Source organism: Halichoeres trimaculatus, unplaced genomic scaffold (genome assembly GCF_033239565.1).
Source record: "Halichoeres trimaculatus isolate MK-OKI-2021-1 unplaced genomic scaffold, fHalTri1.1 fHalTri1_scaffold_10, whole genome shotgun sequence".
Classification (NCBI taxonomy): domain Eukaryota; kingdom Metazoa; phylum Chordata; class Actinopteri; order Labriformes; family Labridae; genus Halichoeres; species Halichoeres trimaculatus.
The window spans coordinates 15,039,450-15,060,665 of record NW_027437187.1 but is presented as its reverse complement, the minus strand read 5'-3'; the positions used below and the strand labels follow the sequence as shown (position 1 = coordinate 15,060,665).

General features: G+C 43.6%; 1 protein-coding gene across 3 annotated transcripts in view; it reads left to right on the top strand.

The window, feature by feature from the left end:
* dusp8a (dual specificity phosphatase 8a) overlaps positions 1-21,216 on the top strand; it is a 52,316-nt gene that overhangs the window by 22,714 nt on the left and 8,386 nt on the right. The window lies entirely within an intron of this gene.

Sequence of the window (21,216 nt, the reverse complement as noted above, 5' to 3'; positions counted from 1 at the left end):
TGCTCTCCCCCTCTCTGCTGGGAGATAACCACTTTTTCATGAGTCATTCATAGATGTGAGGATTGCCTCAAAGCACCCAGGCTCTACAATTAGTCACAGTGGCAGAGATGTACGGGGAACATGCTTTGCTCGGGAACACCCACATGTACTGCACACACACACACACACACACACATTGATGTTTGATTTCTCACACAAAGCCAGGATTTTCCTCCTCAGCTTTTTGATCACACATCATACCCCTTCTTACAGAAAGACCCTCTATCAGCAGCCCCCCCCCCCCCCCCCCCCCCCACACACACACACACACACCTCTTTATCAGCCTCTCTGGCTCCCTCTCATTATAGTTCTGCAGGAGAGAGAAAAAAAAGTGTCACTTCTACCATTTCTGTCCTCACTGCTTCTCTGCTGTTTCCACGACAACAGAGGCAGAGAATATTCCCCAGAAGGATTCAGCCAATGGCGTGGGCTGTTGTTTGGATGGTTGTATTATTAGGGTCAGTGGAGTTATCAGTCTGCATCTATGCATACTTCATGTTTACATGTGTGTGTGTGCATGCAAGGGAGGCAATGCATGTACACATGTTCATTTTGACATTGGATGATTGCTGCAGGATCAGTGAGTGGGTGTGGATGTGCTCACAGGATAGGGCTGCAGAGTCTCAGAGAAGACAAAGATGGGGAAATGGTGGACAGGTTTTTTTTTTATTTGTGCCAAAATCAATAAGTTGCACATTTTAGCAAAAACCTTGTGAGCTAGAGAGATCCATACAATAGAATGATGGTGGCTGGCAGAGCCATACCCCTTGTTCACTTTAATCTGTATGGTTTGTTACTCTCACTGGAGGTCAGTAAAACTTCACAGAATTCCTTTTTTTTCAGCTAAAAAGTGCAATCCACTCATGTTGACATATTTCAGTGGTTGGAACAAAACTTACTTTTTATTTATATTCCTACACTTCACGTTTGTGTTTTGTTCCTGATGGGAGATCAGAAAAAAAATTATAAGTCTAATATTTATATTTATATTAAATTGTGCATTCTACATGTTGACATAGTTTAGTTTTTGAGCCAGAGGTTTGGTCTTATTTACATTTCTGCATTTTATTTTGTGTGAGATTTATAGAACAGAGGATTCATATTTATTTATCATATTATTGTCCATACCAGATCTGTTTTTCTGCAATGCTTTGTTCCTCGCTCTGATTTTATTTAAAGTAATTAATGGTAATCATATTACACTTCTACAAGGCTTGAAGTTAAAACAATCAATAAGTATTCTGCTGTGATTGTAATAGTCATATAAAGGTATGTTAATGTTAATAATTCAGGCATCAGTTCATCTCATTTCACCATAACATGTAGGCCTGGCTTAAAGGAAAGAAATGCTTATACATTAATGGTATCCTTTTTTATGTTGGTCATACTATAGAATATTTTATTTTTTGTGTTTAGTGAATTATGCAGAAGTTAATTGCCCCCATTCCCACCCAAAAACATAAAAAAATATGTATTAAAAAATTTTGCACGCTAAATCGCAATCCCAATATTGGTAAAAAAAATGTAATTCATGCAAAATCAGAGTTTATCAGCTGAAAAAGCAGTTATAAAATATCGAGACTTTACTGTTCTCCCCCTTCATGTTCTTGGTAATGTGGTAATGCAGGTATAATCCCCCTCTCGCTGCGTCTCTCTATTTTTGTTTTCCTCCCTTTCACCCCCCCCCTGCTGCTCCTCCTCTGAACCTCTGATATATGACACCTATAAATTCAGCGATGACTTCATATCTGACCAGTGAATTATTTTCAGCCTCACGTGCAATATGCAGACCACCTCACACACACAAACACACACACGGTGTCGACACACCGTGACATCGCTGCAAATCAAGCGAGGTGGTAATGTGGGTGGGAGAGCTCAGATAAGACAGATGAAATGAAGAAGAAGAACCCATAAAAGGGATGGACAGGGTGAATAAAAGTCTAATTACTGAGCCTGATGTCTGGGGGAAAGAGGATTTTCTGCCTTAACTGTTACTTATGCAGAAGCTTGCCAACGGGAGATTAGAGCACAGTCTCGTAGCAGCACACGTCTTTAAAGTGGGATTATATTTTTAGTATTCAAAAGTTAAATTTCAAAGCTTTTCGTTGAAGAATTTGATGGAGGGAAAGATTTTGTAGATAAGCTTCATGCTTGAATGGCGTGGTACACAAACCGTGAATGCATGTGTAGGGAAGGCATTGATCCAAAAAGAAAACAATTGTTGAGTCTTCTTGTGTTTCACTTGTTTACTAAATAATCAATGACTCGGGGTCGGAGAGCACACCACTTCCTACATGTGGATGATGTCATGCAGCAGGCCTTGTCCCAATAGAGCCATTGTGTTTGTGAATGAGACAAGTAATCTGGGGGGAGGATGACTCGTACTCTCTGTTTACTTTCAAATCTATATTTTCACTGTATGTTAGGACCTGTTTATGTGTGTGTGATTGCACGGCTTTACTTTGGGTACGCTTGTGATTGCATGTATGTTTGCGTTATTACTTCATCGTCTGTGTGAACATGTTTGTGAGAAACATGTCTCTCTGAGGACCGCTGTATTTTTACCACAGCAATGATCTCATCAAGTTGGAGCTCATGCTGATGTGTCTTGCCTTTTTCAGAATCTTGACTGTGTGTGTTTGTGTGTATTTGTGCATGTTTGTGTGTATGCAAGGAGGACAGGATCGCTCAGTTGGAGCCAGCTGCCTCCCCAGTGGGTCTAAAGTTTGCGTGTTTCCCACCGATCTGCAGCACACAGCCAAACCAAAGACAACACCGCCAGCTAGTGTGTAGCTAGATGGTATGTTAGCGTGTTAGCAGATGCCAACTGCATAGCTGTGTCATGCATCACATCAGCGCTGATGTAGGCCTGCCAGGATGAAATGTTTTGATGTTGGCCTCTGAACCTGGTGTTCCAGTTTTAGAACAAGAGGCTGCAGAGAGAGTGAAGAGAAAGAGTACAATAATCAAAATGGAGAGTTGAGAGAGGAGGAGACACTCTCCTGATGTGACGATAAAAAGAGAATTGGATGATTTCAAGAGGATGGGAGGCGGTGATTAATATTACAACATGTTTCATTCCCAGCTCTCAATTTATTTTGAAGCACTGTGAAAAAAGGGAAATTGAACAATGGCAGAAACGATTTCAAAAAGGGATGACATGAAAAAGTGAGTGAGGTCATAAAAGAGGAAGTGAGAGTGTGAGATTCAGGTTTGCAGGTGTGTACTTTAATCCCTATAGTGTGCACATGTGTGTGTATGTGAGGTTTGCAGATGTGAGAGACTGCTCCTAATCTTCCATGGCACCATCTGCCAGTGTTTTTCGTGGGATTACTAAAGCGTCACACGACCGGGTCAAAGAGACGGAGCCAGAGGAGAGAAAAGGGCTGCACGAGGAAATGAAAGAGGGGAAGAGGGCACGTGCTAGACGGGTATGGTAGAGGGCAGAGAGCACCTGACTCCTGATCACTACTTAAACTTAGAGTGTGTCATTACAGCTGCCAAAAGTTCTCCAATAGGTCAGATTCAATAATTGAAGAAAGTCATATGTGATCAAATGTGGTAAATATTGGAAAAAAAATCTAGTTTTGGAATGAGGTAAAATAATAAATTAAAAACATGACTGCTTCCAGGCTTCACAGTTATTAATTTAAAGGGGCTGTGAGGAGTTGGAAAGTGATATAGAGAAAGTCTCCCTTCTAGATATATGCCTGAACGTAATCCACACTTTAAAATAAGATTATCAGCACCAATACTGCTGGTTACAGATTATATTAAATTGCTACTTCTTAGCTTCCAGTTTGGGTCAACCAGGACTGGATTGATTTACGGCACGTGTAGGTTCCTATTACAACACCACGCCGCTGACAAAATTAAAAACAATTTCTGTGATTAATTTTGTAGAGATGGTGGACACAAGAGCTTAATTGTCAGACAGACAAAGGACAGAAGAGTAGAAGAAAGCTAAACGGGAGAGTGATACAGCCAGAGCCTTTAGTTGGGCTGTTTCTCTCTATTACACAGGGGCTAAACTGTTTGTGATAATGTTTATTTCAACCCAGTAGCAGCAGTTTTTCTGCAGTGGTCTGTTCAAACTTGAGAGTCTATCTGTAAAATGTAGAGTGAGGTTACGTTAGCTGTTCTGAATATAAACAGCTACTTAACTACTTACAAACTGACAGTGTGTACTTGTTATCACGTTAGCCTACAGATACGTCAGAGCGCCTAGCTGCCAATGTTGCTACGTATAGCCGGCTACTAGAACGTTTGCTTGATGTCACGTTTCAAACCGTAGCACTTAGTAACTATACTGATAAATACCTTACCTTGGAGTGTTGTATCCAGTAAAAAGTTGTTTTGAACAAAGAAAATTTGTTTCGACCTGATCTCCATTAAATTCCAAAACAATCTTACCTGACAGCATCTAGTTGGCTCCGCTCGTTATTGGGACCTGTCTATTCCAGTCCATCCCAACATCTCATCTGTACACCTGTTTCTTCTCCTAAATGTTGGTACCACTTCCAAAATATTTTGTGTACTATTTTTATTAATTTATTTATCTATTACTTTCCTCTACTGTTTGTTGCACTCATTTCAATTGTATTATGTTTTATTGATTGCTTCCTAAGTTGACTATATTGTGGCCTTTTTTTTAAAATCATTTATTTTATATATATATATATATATATATATATATATATATATATATATATATATATATATATGTATATATATATATATATATATATATATATATATATATATATATATATATATATATATATATATATATATATATATATATATATATATATATATATATATATATATAAGCCAGCTTTAAAGTTGCAATGTCTAAAAGATGTGCTCCAGATACGTTTGTTGGTCTAACCTCTGACTCCACCTGCCTCTTAAAGCTGAACAGGCTGGGTGAGATTTGATCTGCTTCACTTGCTGGACTGACTAGCCAACCAGGTTTGGAGGATGTATGACTGCCTGTCACTCTTAATCATGACACATTACGTGGACTTAGATTAAAATGGACTTTAGTGTTAATTTCACTCACCCTCCCTCAAGCTCAGTCAGAGTTTTCTCTACAAACATTAAATCTTTTGAGCTGGCACATGCTTTTTTAAAACTCTCTGAGGTTTGATTTTAAATAATTTAGCTGAGAAATGCCCCACCATGATGACTAATGGTAAATGTTGGCCCACAGTGTGTAACTCAGTGTGTAACTAGGACAGTTTAAGCATGACAGGTTACCATGCAGACTCCCACGCTGTCAGCCTGCCAGCTCAATGCAAAAGCATACAAGACGAGACACGGCGATGACACACAGATGAGAGGTATTAGGAGATGAAAAGGGGCCTCTCTCTTATTTTCCTTGTGCCTGCTCTCTCGCTCTGTCTCTCACACACACTAAAAACACACACAGGAGCTGCGCTGTAGCTGCGGGCTTTGATGAGATCAGGTTAGGGTGTGACTGCACAGACAGAGGTACAAAGGTCAACTCAGTTATGTGTCATTCTTCTGTTGCTGTTATACAATGGGGCGGAGGCTCCTGTATGTGTGTTTGAATGTGTGTGTGCACAAGTGTGTGTGATCATCAGAGAGAAGCTGAAGAAGTGAGGTAATCGTGGGAGGCCTGATCTCACAATGCAGCCGTTCACTGAGGCATTCCAATGAGCTACATAAGGAGGGCTGTTTGTGTCAGTGTGTGTACGTGTGTGTGTGTGTGTGTGTGTGTGTGTGTGTGTGTGTGTGTGTGTGTGTGTGTGTGTGTGTGTGTGTGTGTCTGCAAGTGCACGTCTGCATGAATATGTGCATATGAAGTAGAGCGTGCACGAGCATGAGGCAATGTTTGCGCGTGCGTGTGGGAGAAAAAGAATAAGACAAAACAGAAAGAGGGGAGAGCTTTTGAGGAGATGAGGTAATACTCATTTTATCCTCAATGTAGGTCCAGCGTGTGTGCGTGTATGTGTGTGTTTCTGTGTGTGTCAGTCAGTGTGTGTGTGTGGTCATGAGCTCATTTAGCGAGACAGGCCATCATGTTGACCTGTGCTGAGTTCATCAGTCTCTACGAGCTGAGAGCGCTGCTTTATGGTTTCTTCTGCTCTTTCTTGGGCCCGGCATGAATTGTCCACACCAGAGTCTGATTGTACCAGAGTCTCTGCCAGGACAAACACACACACACACACACACACACACATGCAAACACACCTGCCTGAAAGTGCAAGTGTTTGCAAGATGATCCCATTCCGGAAAAAACTGCAATCAAGGCCTCCGCACACCAACGACAATGCGAAAAACTGCACAAAGTTCTGAAAAATTTAGAGGCGTCATATTCAATCTTTGCAGCTATCCCCCTCAAAACGATGTCTTTGTAGGGGCCAATTTTTACTAGTCCGCGCATGCAGCGTGACAGATATAAACAAACGCAGGTAGTCTGCCAGGATGAAGAGACACGATGAGAACTAGAGCCTTATTTAGCGGTGTTTCTGTGTGAACGTAACACGCTGAAAATTCTCTGAATAAAGCGTGAATGCAGACCGATATCAGAGTTTTTCAGTGGCAGTCTGTTTATTTGTGTTTTTGGTCAAGTAAAATGTGGCCCCGTCTGAGTGCAGAGGAAACCAGCAGAGGAGCAGGGAGGGGGTGATTGGTGCGAGCGCTCTGGGCTTCTGCTGCACAAAAACACTGCTGTAGGGATAATTTCTGCCCTAAACCTTGTGATAGGACCCAACTTGTTCCATCCCTGAGTATCACTTTAAGGCATTACCCGAGTTTTAACAAAATTTTTGTGCAAATTTTTCTTGTACCATTGGCAGATTTTTTTACTTTTTACAAGCAATTCAGAACTCATTTTTGTCTTTAAACAACTTAAAATGAGACTTTTTTTTGGACTGACCACTTGAATGTGGCTCATATCAAGTATAACAACACAATTTTTACTCAAAATAAGACAAAAACACTTGATAATATTCAGCTTTTTTTCAGTGCACAAGCACAGTCCACCAATCTTAAGTCATGCAGCTCGTAAAATAAAGATAAAACGTGACTTTCTTTTCACACAAACAGCATTATGCCTGGATCTGTAGATGCTGCAAGAGTGTCATCCTAAATCTGTTTAACACCACAGAAGAAGACATAGTTTAGTGACATAGGTGAGTTGTGATTGGCTGCAGTGCAGGTCAGAGAGGTTGCCTTTTTATACCTAACGTCCACGCCCCCCATCCTATACCTTTCCTCCCTCTCTGTCATCCCCCTCTCACAACCTCTTAACCTGCCCTCTCTGCACCTTCATGCCCCCCTCCATCTGACCTCTCTCCATTACGCCGTGGGGAGCTCCAGCAGATCAATGATTTCATTGAGAAGGAGCCAGTGGTGCCATTAGGAGGTGAGCTCACCTTCCCCGGGGAGATCTGACACATTATTCTCAATGACCTCGCCTTCCTCTTCATCCCTCCTTCCATCTCCCCTCAGACCCCTTTACCTTCGCTCTGTCGATTTCCTCCTCTCCTCCCCTCCTCCTTCTCCTCCTTCCCCTCTCCTCTCCTCTGTTTCATAGTGCTGAGAACAGAGCTCTATTTTTAGGCCCAGACTCCTGCGGTCGTCACATCTGGCGCCAGTGGCCTCGGTGCTCTCACCCTGGCCTGCAGATACACAAACACACGGGGGCACACACACACACACACTCACACACATATATGTCAACCCCACCCCAGCCTGCACCAAGAGAGCACAAAGGTCAGAGAAAATGGCCCAGAAAAATACCAATGACATCACCTCTGTACTGTGAGAGGTGCTGCAGACTGAGGGGCTGCACATGTGTGACACAACGCTCTGCTTTCTGCGAGCAGTCACTCTGCAGGGCTGTAATGGGCTTCTCTTAAAGCCCACACCTCAAGGAGACTTTGTGCAAATGCTTAACCCTCACACACTCCTGTAAGAGAGCAAACGCATGCACATATGGTCAGATTCACACACACACACACACACACACAGAATACGGTAACAGGGCCCAGAAGAGGCCTGTGCCGAGTTGAGTTTTATGTAACACTGTTCTGTTTCTGCCAGTGTTCTCACCCCCTCCCTCGTCCGTCTCATTGGCCTCACATCATGAGCTTGATGTCATTTTCCCCTTCTTTCCCTCAAAACTGGAGAACAAAAACAGGCCAGCGTCTGTGAGTGTGTGTGCATGCACGATTATGTGTGTGTATGTGTGTGTGTGTTTATGTGAGCCCTTGCCAAATGTTTCCAACATGACGTGATCTCACTGCTCTGCTAGCCTCCTGCTCCTCTTCCTCTTTCTCCTCCATCATTCAGAGTCCTTAGCTGGAAGAGGCCACACACACACACACACACACACACACACACAGATGTAGCACAGTTACATATGTAATCTAGCATGCAAGGAGGAGGGGGGCATGTTCTTCCATCGGAGATGTTCATATATTCCAAATGGGTGTGGATACAGATTACAAGCTGGAACATCCCGATGAACCCACACACGTCCACACGTTCTTCAAACTAAGATGTGCGTAAAGCAAAGTTTGTTCACTGTAGCTTCATTTTTTTATGCTATAAGGACAGAGAGTCTTAGTTATCTTGCACAAGGCTGCATTCAGAGCCTCTTGCATAGCGTATTGAAATTGAATGAAGCTAATTAAAAGTTAAAGGAAAAATCTTTGTTTCAGATCTCATCAATTATTCATGGCCTGTTCTGAGAAGTACGCAAACATTGACGGGTAATTAACAGCAATATTCTTTATCTTTAGAAAAGGAAGAGGTCATACATTACAATCTTTAGTCTCACTTGCACAATGCAGTTGGTCTGTTTTATTATAAGTGAAGCTTGTGCTGAAATCCTGTGGGGCAGTGTTTGCACCACTGTGCTCTAAATACTTATACCAAAGTTATTTAAGCTGCTTTGTGTATACAGTCCATTCACATTGCATACCTCTCGGCTCCTGCTGCATTTCAATTCTATCCAGAGGCTCTTTGAACATCCCAGCCCCAGCCCCTGTCATACATTCATCCAGCATGGAATAAAAATAGTTTGTTTAAACTGTTACCTAGGCAGTGTCAACACATCAGGTCAACAGGAGCTGAAGCTGAACAGCACGCTAGCCGCTTTTCTCCATGCTACGCCCCCATCAGCACCTCATAACTCCAACCTCACCGTGAATTCAGGCCAAGTTCGCCAAAGTTTGGTTGCGGCGCCATCGGTTTACTGCTGAACTCTTTATCCTGATGACTGACACACATGTGGAGTGGAAATTTCCAAAGACACAAGTAAAGGGGAAAGGAGTGGCCAAATACAAAAAAAAAATGATGCTAGTTTATCCGACCCCTTGTTGGCCTGCATCCACCAGATTCCATTCATGCTCGGACTGCCCACTGCCGTTCCTGCTGTAACGTCATTCCCTGGAACAATGGTGGATTCCTGTTTATCACTGTTTGCTTTGATGCACTTTATCTCTGGTATGCTGCAGCGCTGCTTCCTTATTTACCCATGTCTCCTTTCTTTAGCTCTTTGAACAGGTTTAGATAACACCTCCACACTTTGGACAAGATCCTTTTTCTGGGCTTTTTAAAGTGCGTTAGCAGAAAGAAACTATTTATGATGTGGAGTTTACTGATTATTTCCAAAAAAAGATTTTCCTTTCCAGGCTCACTGGAAGTGGAGCGGGCTGGTTATTTGTAGCGGAGCGGAGAGTTCAGCTTCTCAGCGGTTTGACACTTTTCCTGGTATGTACACAGACGTGTACCAGAGGGCTTATTACAGTAAATACAAGCTGACCACACACAAACTTTTTGCACCGAACCTCCAGAGCAGTGGCTGCTTCCTGATAGAGGTGGGAGATTTTCCTCGTCGCCATGGCAACAGGCTAATTTTGGAGTTTTAGAAAGACCCAAGATTGAGGAATGCAGCAGTTTGTGATCATTCCCGGTCCTGCTGATAACTCCCTCTTTGCTCTACACAAACACACATACACACACACACACACACACACGCACACACATACATATATATACACACAGATGAAGGCGGCCTACTGAGAGGCCACTTCCCTTCTGTTGTGTAACTACTTCCTGTTTCTGATAAAATGACATCAGGGCTCCCTGGGGTGAAAGGGGGACACGCCTTGAGAGCCCAGCATGCCTGTATATGAGGTTTTTGTCTTTGATATTTAAAAGCAAAACTGAAATCATCAGCTGTAAAAATAATTTGAAGGCATCACCAAGGCGTTGGCAGGGTGCAGGTTGAAACAGCTTGCCCAGTTCCTCTCTTGGCATTGCGTCATTCTTTCTGTATTGTTCTTCTGGAGCCGGTGGAGTGATGTCACTGCAGCGTTGTGGATGTGACACACACACACACGCACACACACACACACACACACACACACACACATACACACTGTCTCCAGGGCCAGTAATGGCAGGAAAACCAGCCCTTACCGCGGGTGTTGCGATAGCCTCTGTTGTCACCATGTCCTGTACGCACAAAGACGATCTTCTGGGTGTAACGCCTTATTTCTGCTGCCTGTCTGGATGGAAGAAGGCCCACTGAAGGATTTATTGTTCACTGATTTTCTAATTTATATTGAATTAAAGTGAAAAGTGTTTTGCTTTTAGGAAAAGTATTTTTAATTATTACTATAATCAATCAGTTAAACATTAATCGTAAAGCATAAACATACAGTGGCAACACAAAGTGCTTGACAAAAGAAAACAAAAGAAAAAAAAAACAAAAAACAATGATAATCATTAGGCCTGTCACGATAACAAATTTTGCTAGTTGGTAATTTTCCAAAATATTATTGCCGATAAACGATATTATTGTCAATAGGCTATTATTTTGATTTTTTCCTTTTTTTTCCCATTCCATTTCCCATTTTTTCATTGATGTAATTATGATGAATGGGACAATTAAGTGAGTACACCATATCAAAAGCAAGAAACTTTAATTTCTTAAGAGTATTTAACTGTAATTAAAAGGTCAGGATCTTTTAAATAAAATAAATTAAACATGAAATATAATAAATTTAACAAACAAGAAAGAGAAAAAAAATACAATGAAAATGAAATGGACTCTCTTTTAGAAAAAAATACATGTCAATGAAAATAATTAATACTAATCAAAAACAATGAAACATAGACCCTGTCTCTAAAGAAAAAATGAAACTCCCCAAAAAAACAACAGCAATAAAAACTATAGCCTAAATAAAAGGGAGTTTATACAGTTCCTGAATTGTTTGTAACATGTTCTTTTTCCCAGTCAATCCGTACTGTCTGTCAAACATTTTTAACATTTCTGGCTTTCAACCGTATTGAAGGGCTGCATTTCTTTGGCAATGTAGCTGTCTTTGAGCGCCCACCATTTGGCGCTTTTATTTCTATTTACTTTGCAGACCAAAAGCCTCAGTAAGAGCGGATTGTCAAAGAACAAGGCTATGCTGCAACTCCCTCTTCTTCTTCTTCGTCGCCACTATTTTCAAACAAATGCGACATATCAGCTCGTTGGTGTTCATGAGCTCATACTTTGTTCATTCTGATAAAAAAACAAAATATTCCCACACTGGGACTGTGGCAGGCGGCTTAAGAACCGTATCTTTCGTGCCATCACTCATATTAGCGTGTGCTTCCTCCTTACCCCTCAGGACGCTCGCTTCAGCTCTCTCCGTGTGTACGCGTGAGCAGCCCCGTCTTCACCCCAAAGATCGCATTTCTGACAGATGCTCACTCTGCTATAAATCTGCTAAATCCGCTAAAGAACCGATGCACCCTGATGTTAGGAAAGATAGACGTAGTGAGCCATCTTCTCATTCAGCCTCTTTGGTAGAAAAAGAGGAGGAAAACAAACATGCATGCATGTGTCAGTTTATCGAGGCTGGCAAACTTACTGAGGACATTTTTATTTATCCTTCTGTTAATCGATTTATTGATTATCATGACATGCCTAATAATCATCATAAGTGACATGATGAACCCCCATAAACACACACATCAGTCTACAACCCTACACCTCCAATCCACCAACCCACACCCCTATTGCACAAAGTGAACGCAACCCGTGCAGACTGGAGCTACAAGACTGGAGCTTTTTGATTTCTCTGAAACTTCTGAAGAAGTCTCGAGGCTGGATCCATCTGATTTGATAGTAATATATGTCATGCCTTTCATTGTGCTGTGAGTCATGCGCACATGCTGATGAGATCAGTTTTATGTAAAGGAACTTCTGAGGACACTGATCACAGACAGACTGTTACTCTCTGTCTGAGTTAATTCTGAGACAGGTAGACGTGATGCTTGTAGACACAAAGGAGTGATGTGTGTGTGTGCAGGACCAGATGGCGTGGCATCCAGTGCTGGTGTCAGGACGGTGTGTGTCAGCTTGCATGCTGCGCTCATTGGAGCTAATTAACACTGAACTGATCTGAAGTCTGCCTGTCAATCTGCATGTAGTCACAGGACCAGCTAATTAAAAACAAACGGATCTGCTGCCAGCTCCTCTCTGTCTGAGCTCTACAGTTATTACACTGCCACCGTGTGTGTGTGTGTGTGTGGGTGTGTGCGTGCGTGTGTTTGTGTCAGACTGCTCCACATTAGCGAGACAGTGAGAAAGAAGTGAGCTTTGTTTTCTTGTGTAGCTGCGTCTGAGGGCTGCAGGGAGCTCGGTGCATCCCCGTTCAGGACATTAGCATTTAGAATGAAATAACCATCCGCAATGCACAACTCAACCGGTGCAGACAAACTCACCTCTGGGGAAATCAGACAGGGCTATTGCATTCACACACACATGCACACACATTCCTCAGTCTTTCAGTCCTAATGGCTAATGTGCGCACGTTGAGCTTTGAAGCTCTTTCCAGGCCAAAATCTAACATCCACTCACGTTTCATGCAAAGTGAAAGGATTTCTAGGGATGCAAAAATACTGTAAGCACATCCTCTTCTCAGTCCTCCTTTCCACACACAACTAAGCATCTCCTACTGGGAGTTTTAAGTAGTTCATCTGGTTTATGAGGGCCCGTCTGGTCCCGAAAGCCCCCCTCGGTGTGTTTGATAGCTTTACCCTCCACTGCACGTGTGTGTGTGTGTGTAAACTCATTTCAAACCAGTGAGATGGTTTTACTTGTGCAGTAGCCCAGAGTGGTGAGCTCCTCCAGGGGGCTAAGTTGTTTGGAGGGCAGGGGGTCTGCAGCATGGTTGGTTTAAGTATTTACCTCCTGCAGGCAGCGCAGACAGAGATGATCCACCTCATGCACAGAACAGCAGAGCACCACCAAGACGCGCTCTTACATCTGAGGACGCTTTCTATCTTTATCTTCTTGTTACGACACATTGACCTCCTCAGCCTTTATTGCTGGCGTTATCAGCTCCTGGTATAGAACTGAAAACAGTGACGTCACAGGATTTTTATATGTTTGACGCCGCACAATAAACGAGTGATTGTTCAACCTGTAAGTGAGATAATACTGTGTCAACTCTTTGATTGGCCTGTTTGTTCATGATTAACTTTTTCGCCTGTTATCTAAAATAATGCACAATTAGGTCAGTCATAAAAAAAGGTAGAGGATTGTATTTCGCAACTCAAACACTCAGACACACACACCATGACCCACTGCACCATTAAAGTCATGCAACATGACCACATCATATGAACTACCAGCTCCCTATAGATACAAGCTCATCTCCTCCTCCCAATTATTTTCAGCATCGCCAGTTACCTTACACCCCCACACCCTGTCTCTCTCACATACACACACACACACACACACACCTAATTTTCTCAACTGCTTCCCCCACCCTTGATCACTCCATCCTTCCAGCCTTGCTTCCTCCCCCCTTCTTCACCTCTCTCCTCCCTTAGTGACTACCTCAACCCCCAGGCATGGCAGCTGTGTTCTCCTGTAGGCATTACATCACTGCAAGAGCAGTCTTGTTACTGATCCCCTGACAACCAGCACTATCAACACACACACACACACACACACACACACACACACACACACACATATACACACACACACACACACACACACACACTTGTGCACAGACACATATGCTTGTGTTTACACATATCTGAGCCAATAACTGTCCTCCCTGTCCCTCACCCCTGCAGTAATGTCCTCTCTGTCTTCCTCTCACCTTGATCTGCTCTTCCGTCTCATCCACACTTAGACACACACACACACACACACACACACACACACACACACACACACACACACACACACACACACACATCTACTCACAGCCACAAATGAAGTCAGACATACATTAACTCACAGTCTTCATCACCCTATCCGGAAAATGACGTCTTTTTTTCCATGTTATCCTGACAAATGATCCGCGGTGTAGGATGACGCTCCTGTCACTGCTTGTCTCACTTGTAAGTGAAGCGAGACAGGCGCTGACGAAACATTTTCAGGAGTGAATATTTTACATCATGATGTAACGAGTCAGTAAAATCAAACCTACTGCTGAAGATTAAAACAAACAATGGAGTTTCTTTTTTTTAATTTTACATTTAGAGTGATATTATTATATATTTCTGTAATTACCTCCACAACAGAGGTTACGTTTTTGGGAGAGTTTGTCTGTTTGTCTGGGAACGACATAATTCAAAAAGTAACCAACAGATCTTGATGAAAAGTTCAGGAAATGTTCAAAATAGGATAAGGAAGAAGTGATTAAATTTTGGAGGTGATCTGGATCACCATCCCGACCCAGGATTTTTTTAAAGGATTCTTTATCAGTGTGAGATTGGGCCGTTTTCACTATATGTGAATTTGACTCCTCAATAAATGGTCAGATTGCTTTGCAAAACAATACAAGACAAGGTCACCATAATTTCTGACAGATGTAAAAGTACGATCCAGATCCTGGAAATATTCTGGATACTGGGATCCAGAATATAAAATATGTACTGGGTCATCATAATTTTCAACACTGAAAGGAAGTATAACATTAAAGTAGGACTATTGTGTTGCATTACAATCACAATGTGCTTGGTGGAGGTCCACGCTCTCTGAGTGCTTTTCTAGTTGTTGATTGCTTTCTGGGTCTAAAAAATATGGATCAGATTCTCTGTTTTTTGGGGGAAAAAAAAAAGATTTCCGACAGATGCAGATCAATATTTTATTGAAACCCAAAGTAAAATAGTTGCTCATGTGCCACAGTAAAAAGAATAATAGTGAGGTTGCATACATATTTAAAGCACTGAAATGTAATGATTAAACTTTAAAAGAACAAAACTGTTCAAATCCACATGCATACAAAAGCGATAAATATTCAAAGCATGACAGAGTGGACATTTAAAGAAAAGAAGAAGCTAAAATTTTCTGAAAGAGTGACCTGAACTCTCCTCCAGAACAGAAAAATGCAATATTACAAGTTATAAGTCACATGTAGGGATGTTTATTATATGTTTACATGCAGTCAGGTCGCCCCTCTGTTCACTAAACCATTACTTAAAACTTAATATGTTTGCATTTACAAAACTATATTAACGCAGCTCTTCTGGTGTCTTTGTGTTTGCACTTTTCACATCACACCTTGTTGTTTCCAGTGCGGGATGGTGTTCTGGTTTCTAAGCCCCTTTGGCCTTTACACACTTCTCTCTGTCTCTCTTACACCGCTATCATACACACTCATCTCCACTTCTCACTCTCTGTTTTGGCTGCTCCCTGCATGTGTGTATGTGAATGTACACTGAGCCGTGTCCAAGCAACGACCCCCCCCCCACCACCACCATAAAAGCAGGCTCTAAATCTAAGAGATGTCAGATGAACGGGGGTGCCCGGAGTGACGGTCCTACCTATTTCTGTCCCCGCAGAGCACACATGTGCCGTCAATAAAACACGGCCTGACTGTCATTTATAGCGCGCTGGCTATGATCCTCTAATTAACACACCTGCTATTCTGAGCCCTGTTACCCTGCTGAGGAGGAGGGAGGGAGAGGTGTGTTTGCTGACCGTTAAAACATCAGTGGATACTCGCTGTGTTGTTTCTGGCCTCCACGGCTGTGGGTCTGCAGGTGTTAGGAAGCCGTGTGTTTGAAAAGCTGGTTTTATGGCACAGACAGGAAAGACACAAACAGAGGTGTGGATTGAGAGGTGGGACTGGGTTGTAGTGACCCTACATGACCACTGTGGAGAGCCACACCTGCCTTAACCAACTGCAGGTGAGAAAAAAAGTGTGTGTGCGTTTGTGTGTGTTTGGTCTTTGTCCTGTCGTGTTCGCAGTGCTGATGTCTGTCTGCATTTTTGTCAACGCTCATCATCACCAGGTGACCTATTTCCTCTCCTCGCTCCGTCTCTCAGTGACCCGCAGTTGAACAGAGGGTGACGTAAGGCTGTTCTCACCCGTCTGTGATCATTCAGGGGTCCGCAGTGATGAGATGAGGTCAGTCAGTCAGCATGCAGCTGCCCCCCTTCACTACACATCTTGTATAAGCTTATTTGCCCTTTTTTAATGAAAGTGGGCGATGACTTAATGCGTTTGAGGCCCATCTGATCTAAAAGAGTGTGATGTCTCAACCTGAGAATGAACGGACAGACTGGACAGTTCACAAATGCCTCTTTTTCCACTGAGACATCATTATGTTATGTAAATAAACCAAATTTACTGACTTAAATCAAAGTAAAGTTTGATTTAACATTCAGTCTCATCCGGTGGTAACACTCACTCCCATCCTGCTGTGTTTCCATAGCTGGACTTGTGGCCTACATGTTTGTCATTCCATAGTAAAGTACCTGGAGTCTGCGGCCTGTCAAAAGGATGATGGCTGCCGACCACAAGCTTATTTCTTCCTCTCATCACCTCTTGTCCTCTCTTCCTATTTTGTCTGCTTTTGTTTCCTCGTCCTCTCCGTTTTCTACTCTTTGTGTTCACAAACAAGCGAGTGTGTTGTCCAAACAGAGATTCACGCTGACCAGCGCAGGAAACACGGTGAAGTCACACACATTCCCTCAACATGAGACACAAATCAGTCCTAATCCTCCCCTCACTGTGCCGCAACAGTGTTCTTAAGACAATCAGCCTAATGAAGTTAAATCATCTCCGCGGTCAGCTCTCCTCTGCCGTGATGTTGAGCGTGTTTTGTAACACATTTCAATCCAATCTGGAAAGAAAGCAGTGAGATTAGCAAACGTAGCTCTGTGTGTTTTTTCCTCAGATTTCAAACCGTTGAGCCCTCAGCAAACATGCACACATCATCATCTCATATCAGGAAGCCCGGCATCATGCAGGACAACACTAGCCTCTTTTTATAAGCCCAGCAGTTCCCTGTAATCAGCAACAGAGAGTCCATTGAGGCTCTAAGCAGTGTGTATGTTCTGCTAACCAGTCTGATAACTGCGTCTTCGCCTCCATCCTTCCCCAATAGAAGCCTGCTGTACAGCTAGGCCCCTGAGGTGGCCGCATATTTGCTGGGTGAGTAAGGAATGTGGTTACATGCCTTAGACATTAGCTATGACGGAGCTCTGGCTCCACAAGAGAGGGAGGGAGCAAAGGGAGGTAGTGGGGGAGGGAGGGAGGGAGGGAAGGAAGGAGGGAGGGTAGAGTCTGAGCTCACGGCAAGTGAGCTCATTCACCCCCAGAGCTCGAGGAGAGAGTGCAGCTCCGTCATCCTCTTTGCCGACTGAGAGACAGAGAGGAAAGGAGAGGAGAGGGGAGGAGGGAGAAGAGGAGGAGTGTGAGCCAGCGAGTGAGCGAATGAGAGGCGAGGAGAGCGCAGCGGCACAACAATAGTGGGCTGCTCTTCTGGCTGTGGACTCACAGAGACAGAGAGAGCGCTCAGAGACACACACAGACGCTCTGTGGAGCAGCTGCAGGCAGATACAGCTGGACTACACAACCCAGTTAGTCTCTCCTCTTGCTCAGCGTCTCTTCACAGAGCAGTGGAGGATTTTTGTGCTCATTGCATTGGATTAAAGCAGGCTTGAGGAGCATGTTTACACAGATTCTGGACTAGTTTTTGTTGTCTTTTGGCGGTACTAGGTCTACTCCTTGAGGGACACCACCTGGACACAGGAACAGCTGACTTCACCAGAGTGGACCTGTGCAGCAGCAGCAGGAACTTTTTTAAACTTAGCGTGTCTCCACCAGCCTGAAAGGAGAACATTCGGTTGTTCGAACAATCTTAGTAGCGAGGGCTTGCTCCATCCCTGATTAAAGGAGCACCAGAACATTTTTCATCTGAGACTGAGTGTGTGCAAGTGGGACACAGCGTGTTCTGGGGGATGCCTCTGGATGTGGTGATTGCCCCAGTGGAGGACTGTTTTTGGCCGGACCTGCAGGACACAGAAATGAGGCTGAAGATCAGGGTCCGCCGAATGAAGGAGGGGAGAGAGCTACGAGGTGTGTATCCACCTGGATAGGGAGCAGGAGATTTGAATAGTGTGTGCGTGTGTGTGTATGTGTGTGCATGTTGGGAAGGATTTGGAAACATCCCTTTCTGGAGTGCACCATGGTGATGATGAAGGCCTTTGTCTGCTGATGTGACAGCGCTGTGTTAACCTACTGAAGATGAGCTTCTTTGGAGTTAAAGGTGCTGGACGTCCAGCCATAAAATGCATCTAAGAAATAAGCATTAAAAAAAAAGTGTGTGTGAAAGGAAAGCCCCTCATATGGCTTTGTGCATTGCAGATGAGCACAAAGGCACAGTGGGCTCTCAGGTGTTGAATTATTCCAGTCCAGGCGAGCTGCGAGTGAAAGGTAGATGTGAATTGAATATTAAAGACAGGCGCTGGATCGATAGCGAGATTGTCTACACCTCCAGCACCCAGCCGTACACACGATAGTTTCCCCACCTTTTTGTTTGCGCAGTTAATGTGTTTAGAGACACCAAAAGGAAAGACGCAGGATTAAGAGGATGACATTATGAAGACAAGGAGCAATGAAGAGGAAAGAGGAGGGAGAGAAAAAAAGGCTCAGGGGGGAAGAATGAGAGCCATGACCCATGGTATGACATAGTGCTCATGCTCTCTCAGCCTGTGGTCATTGAGATGTAAAACTATCACAAAGCCTCTTTCTGTTTCTCTTTCTTCTCCCCTGCTCTTGGCTTTTCTCTCACGCCTGCTCACTCCCTTCTCTCTGCAGAAAGGAGTCTTGTGGAGATTGTGTTATCAATATGTGTGCAGCGTGCACTGCAGGTGTTTAACATAACACCTTTCACACAGAGCGATGAGGCAATGCAGAGCAGATCTGCTTCTTTCACAGCAGCACACTTACACACGTTTCAAAGTATGTCTTTTCAATCCCGTCTCCATACATGATAAAGTTAGGCCACTGACAAATTGAGATCATTCAACAGTTTTTATGCAAATATGCACAATAAGACACGTCAGAGAGCCAGTCCAGAGCAGTGATCGTGAACACCTGCCACACTTCACACTGCCAGGTGTGTTTCTTTGTTTATCTTAACCAGGGCTTTCTGTTGGATCTGTCAAACAAACTCAGAGAAAGCTAGCAGAGAAAAAAAAAATCACACCTTTGCTGTCAGCAGGTTGAAAATAGAAGTGTGTCTGTCACAGGTTATTTCAAGGCGCTTCAACACGTCTCTGTGGAAAAAGACTTGTGAAAGCGTGCTAATTACAGGAGGGTTTATAGTCCTTTATTGCACTAACACGGCACTGCTGAAACAGCTTTTGATCCCCCCTATCTTTCCACTGAGATAGAGGAACAATAAACAGTTTCACCATCAGCCAGCATGACGTGTTAATCACACAGTCATAAAGCTCCAGCCCTGCATAAAAAGCGATGACCTCATCCCACTAGATCATCATTGTTCTGTCAGTCTACACATTTCTGACAGATGTGGCCCGCTCTTGAACACACACACACTCACACTCACACTGCTCCTCCACACTGCAGCGCAGCCTTTGTGGATCTGAGCGGGACATGTGTGCAATGATGTCATGTTTGAGGGGGTGAGGGATGAAGGGGGGGTTCACATTGAGATGCTAATGTCCCCTCATAGTGGAGGGGACAGCTGGAGGGGCACAGAGGATGGCGTCATGTCTCCCCTGATATGAACCACAGAGAACTGCAATGGTGGGAGTGATGGATGGGTGCGGAGTGCTCATTCAGGCAGATCAATGCCCCCAGGCTGTGTGTGTGTGTGGATGTACACGCCTGTTCAATGTGTGTCTATTAACAGACAAGTTAAAGAGGGCAGCTGAAGCACACACACAAACACACAGAAGAAAAAAAAAAAAAAGAGGGGGGGGTTGTATTGACGAGGAGTTGCTTGTACCAGCAGCAGTGATGTAACAGCAGAGCTCCCCATTAACCAGAACAGCCAGGCAGGTGTAGAGTGTCTCTGCTTAGCCGCTCAATATCTCCAGCTTTTCTCTTCCATTCATCTCCCAGCTCTCTGCTCTGACTCACACAGCTCTGCAGCTCCAGAAAAGACAGAATTACACCAGATATCTCTCTCTAAACACACATTATACTCTTTTTACTGATAGCAACATGTGGCTTCACATGACAGTGTGAAAATGTAGTCAGGAAATGACCATAGAATGAAAAAAAAAAAACGCCACTTACAACCAGCAAACAAAGGCGGCCTGAGTGCTGGGCTCTGACAGGGCCAGAGAGGAAAAAAAAAACAGTTGCATAAGTGATGAAGTGGGCAGAGGAAAACGGAAAAAGGAAGTCACCGCTAGCTAGCTAGTGCTGCCGATGGCGACACAGTGCCCTCTTTCCCGGCTCTGTGTGTTTTCTTTCCAACCAAACATTTTCTTTTTCTGCTTTTGATTTTTTTTTTTACAGCATGTGTTTAGAATTGGGTTAGTCACTTCCTCTCCAAGTAGATTTTTCCAGGAGTTAGAGATTCACGAGGTAGAGGTGATGCAGAAGAAGAAGAAGCAGAAGAAGAAGAAGAAGGGCACTGGGTTTTTCTGTGGCTGATAGCTTCATCAGCTCTGCTCATGTTAAACGAACGTGTAGGGTTTGATGTGGCCTGAAATGAGCATGAAGCCAGCTCCTCGTGGACATTGGGGTCAGGCATTCCTCTTGAGTTCAGTGCAGCGCGTGTTAACCTCTTCTGATTATCACGCAGTATGAAGGTGAACTCATCCCTCCCTGTTGACTCTGATGTCATCGTCACAGACAGCTGGGCTGGTGTGTGTCACAGGGTATTTTCAGTGACCTCAGTGTGAG